Source organism: Palaemon carinicauda, chromosome 11 (genome assembly GCF_036898095.1).
Source record: "Palaemon carinicauda isolate YSFRI2023 chromosome 11, ASM3689809v2, whole genome shotgun sequence".
NCBI lineage: Eukaryota > Metazoa > Arthropoda > Malacostraca > Decapoda > Palaemonidae > Palaemon > Palaemon carinicauda.
In genome coordinates, this window is record NC_090735.1 from 18,223,979 (window position 1) to 18,228,978 (window position 5,000).

At 33.8% G+C, this 5,000-nt stretch overlaps 1 protein-coding gene across 5 annotated transcripts in view; it reads right to left on the bottom strand.

Moving 5' to 3' along the window:
- Window positions 1–5,000, bottom strand: part of LOC137649638 (glutamate receptor ionotropic, kainate 2-like) — a 256,943-nt gene that overhangs the window by 44,200 nt on the left and 207,743 nt on the right. The gene's annotated exons all lie outside the window — the stretch shown is intronic.

A 5,000-nucleotide genomic window follows, 5' to 3' on the forward strand; every position in this document is an offset into this window, starting at 1 on the left:
GCGACGCCTAACGCGTAGGAGATCCAAAGCTTTAATCACATTATCAGCAATTTCTCAGAGAATCGGCCAAGATTAAAGATGATGAACTGGATGAGAGACTCGGATTGATAGATTTTTTTTTCATCCTTTTTCTAATCATATTTCTATGATTTCGTATTTTTCCTATTTAACGAACCTTGGGTTACGACGAAGATTATTTTTTTTTAAACATCGTCGTCATTTCGATTCTATATTTGAGTGAGTTGAAATGACTTGAACAAGAAGGATATCATACATATTAGTAATTTTTTCTTATTTCTGTTGTCATATACATATACTGTGTATATACATATATGTGTATTTATATATATACTGTATATATATATATATATATATATATATATATATATATATATATATATATATATATATATATATATATATATATATATATATGTATATATATATATATATATATATATATATATATATGTATATATATATATATATATATATATATATATATGCATACTTACGTATAAACACATAAAATTTGTGTATGTGTGTTCCATAAATCTGTGTCACGTTTTTGCAGTCTCTATAAAATAATCTCATTCCTGTCTTCTTATTTTCGATAAATAGTATGCATATTTCAATGTTTCCTTTAATATAAATCTCTATGAAATACGCGCGTATACTGATCATATATACGCATACTTTCATGAGAATTGATCATTCCATTATATCAAGTAAGACAAAACTTGAAATTAGCAAATTGCCCATAATTTAATCAATTGTTTATAGCAACAGTAAAGGAAGTGAAAATTCCAAATGTATTTGCCGTTTGGCAAGTATACAGTGGTAACGTGTTTGCCTAGCATTCGTATGGCGGCAGATTGATCCGAGCACGGGACCGTGAGATTAAGCTTTTTACTGGGGAGGCCACTGCTGTGGTTGGCCACTACATTGATGGTTGGACTTGCACGGCTGACGTTCACAGCATATTTTCTGATAAAACTAAAACTGAAACCAGATACCTTTACCTTTACGTCGACGTCAATAAACCTTTTCAATTTGGTTAATATTTGTCACAGAATCCAAGCACTTTTATTATCTAAAGACCCTCGAAGGAAGTCCAGTCTAACGTCTGAATATATACTGAACCAGGATGGATGGACGATTAGACTATTAGGATCGAGATAACAAGGGGTGATGACAATGAAAGGGGAAAAGGATAGTCAGCATTTTCATAGAATTGCAAAAAAAAAAAAAAAAAACTGATTGAAGAACTCGGTAAGACGTCGAATGCAAATGCGTTGTAGGATTGGAAGAGTGAAGAGGAGGAAATAGATTGATAACGAGATAAAATATAGAAAGGGAAAGATAGAGATAGAAATAGGGAATGGATTGAAGGGGAGAAAGAAACAGGAGTTGAATTTGTCGAATAAGATGGGGTTGAGGAATAGCGCTTCTGGTATGTAAATGTAAGACGTCCTTGTCAATGGAGAGGCTAAATCGGTTAGTGTGTGTGTGAGTGTGTGTCTGTGTGTGCACCGAATTCTGTAGTTGCGAATGGAGAGGGAACTCGACCCCCATCGTCCCTTCATGCTTAAATTGAAATTCATTATAGCATTCATTAACATGGGAACGGAGAAGGAGGGAAAATGAAGAGTTGGGGGAGAGGGATAAAGGAGATTTACGGGAAAGAGGAGTAGAGGTGGAGTTAAATAAGTAAGGGAAAAGGTATGATAAAACCATTAGAGGCGTGGGTGGAGAATGTGGAAATAGAGAGGATAAAATAAGGTTTGGATGAACCAATGTAACTAAAGAATACGAGAGGCGTATGTGAAGAATATGGAAATAGGGGGGATGAAATAAGGTTTGGATGAACCAATGTAAATAAATACGGAAGGTGTAGGTAAGGAATATGGAAGTAGAGAAGATAAGATATGGTTTGGATGAACCAATGTAACTAAATACGAAAGGTGTAGGTGAAAAATATGGAAAGGAGGATAAAATATGGTTTGGATGAACCAATGTGACAAAAGAATACGAGAGGCGTAGATGAAGAATATGGAAATAGAGGATGAAATAAGGTTTGGATAAACCAATGTAACTAAATGCGAGAGGCGTAGGTGAAGAATATGGAAATGGAGGGGATAAAATAAGGTTTGAATGAACCAATGTAACTAAAGAATACGAGAGGCGTAAGTGAAGAATATGGAAATAGAAAGAAAAATAAAATATAGTTCTGATGATGCAATTTAACAAAAGGATACGAAAAAGGAGAGAGAGAGAGAGAGAGAGAGAGAGAGAGAGAGAGAGAGAGAGAGAGAGAGAGAGAGAGAGAGAGAGAGAGAGAATATCTCGATTCTCTTTGAAGAGAGGAAAGGAAGAGGAAACTGACTAGAACCTCAAGTAGCGAAAAAGATCTTAATGAAGTCAGTGACGGTTTCTTCATTTCTTTTATACATTTCTCATTGGCGGTCTCATCTCCCTTTCATTTCTCTCGCTCTGCACCGACACTTATCACTCCACGATTTTTATTTCATGCGGTTCCCTTTTTTGCCGACCGTATGTTGTTTTCCATTGCCGTTGTTTGTATCATTGTCTGTTTTGAGTGACATTTGTTTGTTTCATTTATTACCTTTGATTTGTCTCTTCGTCATTATGCCTCTTATCTATTATTTTTTTTATGCTTCTTTGTTGTTGGTAGGTATGAATCGTTTTTTTTTTTTTCATGATTTTAATTCGCGTAATTTCGATTCAGTTATTAATCGATTTGTGCTTACGCATGAATCATTTTTAACCGTTTTTTTTATTTATTATTTTATTTGCATTTCTTATCAATCTATCTATCTATTGTACACAAATTATATATATATATATATATATATATATATATATATATGTGTGTGTGTGTGTGTATATATATATGTGTGTGTTTATATACATACATATATATATATATATATATATATATATATATATATATATATATATTTATATATATATGCGGGTATGTTTGTGTATATATGCATATATGTGTGCATATATATATATATATATATATATATATATATATATATATATATATATACAGAGAGAGAGAGAGAGAGAGAGAGAGAGAGAGAGAGAGAGAGAGAGAGAGAGAGAGAGAGAGAGAGCTTGGTTTCTTGTGAGCGATCAGACCAAAGTCTCCCACCAACAACAATCCGCAGTTGCCAGCGTGTCAATGAAAATGCCCAAACCCCAGACATAACCCAGACATGTCTGAGCCCCTTGTCCTGCAGTGGACTAGAAACGGCTGCATTTTGTTGTTGTTGTTATATATATATATATATATATATATATATATATATATATATATATATATATATATATATATACCCACACACTTATTTCTCTATCATAATATCTATCGTTTTGTTAAAATATCTACATCGAAAAATATGTGTAGGGTCTGAAATATGTGTAATCATCATTACTTCATTCTTGTCTTGACCATTTATCATTTATTTTGTTATCTCAATTATTTATTCATCTTTTATCTAATTTCTATTCATTTTTAAATGTTTTATGTATTTCAAAAATAAATATTATTTTTCCTACTTTATTAAACCGATTTAATGTATGCCATTGCATTGACTTGCGTTTTTAATTCAAAATATCAATATCTTAAAAATTCATCTTGCATATCATTTGAGAAAATCATATCAATCCATGTATTTATTTTTAAAGAAAGATGAAATATAAAACTGGGAAATTAAAGCGCTAGTAACATTTTTGAAGATAATAAATTAATAGTGAAGAAAATGCACATTTCTGTTGATATTGCGAAACTGAATAATTTTAGAGTATTTAAAAATTCAGACTTGTGATTATGATATCAGAATCCCGAAAAGAAACAAATGGAAATAAAGAATTTAAGAAACATATCTGTTGATATGGTGAAGCTGAATAATTCAGTATTTAAAAAGGCAAACTTGCCATTATGGTATCAGAATCCAGAAAAGAAATAAATGTCAATAAGGCATATAATTTTTTCTTTATTAGAATAGTAACTTTCTTTGAAAAATAGAATGACACATCACGTGACACGATCTTTTCCTGTGCGAAATTGGTGTTGCAAAAGAGCGCCCGAAAGAGTCATCGTTTGTGACTCTTCTTTTTGGCTTCGTTCCCGAACACATTTCCGAGGCAGTTTTCTGCCAGCGATCTCCCGCCATCGCCTATGAATGTCTCCGCCAGCAGCGCATTAAGGGACGACCATGTCTCCAACGAATTTTCTTAAGGGAACGTTAAATTCCACTTCAGGGAAAAGAAAGAAAGTTGGGATGAAAGTGCAATTTCATCATCATCATCATCTCCTCCTACGCTTATTGACGTAAAGGGCCTCGATTAGATTTCACCAATCTTCTCTATCTTGAGCTTTTAAAGCAATAGTTCTCCATTTATCATATCCCACTTCACGCTTCACAGTACTCAGCCATGTAGGCCTGAGTCTTCCAATTCTTCTAGTACCTTGTGGAGCCCAGTTGAATAGCATGCTAAACCATCTCCATCTACTCCTCACCATGAACTCATCCACATATGGCACTCGTGTAATCTCTTATAGTTTCATTTCTAATCCTGTCCCGCCATTTAACTCCCAATATCCTTCTGATGGCTTTGTTCTCAAGTGTACAAAATCCGTTGGATATTATTTCATTGTCATACCACGATTCATGTCCATACAGTAACACCGATCTCATTAAACTGATATATTGCCTTATTAAACTTCATTTGTCTTTGCTAAACTATTGCTCATTGATATGTTGAATAAGTACAGTTGGACACAGGAGTTCCTGGCACACCAAGTTCTGAGGAAGAGCGGAGAGTTTGTGTGGGTAGCCATGCCGACCACTGAGACGCTCTCTCCCTACACTTATCTGTTCGGATACTTGCCGTGCAGTAAGGGTGTAGGGTGTAGCAGGGGTACTTCCTCAGACCATGGTGTGCCATGAATTTCTGTGTCGAAC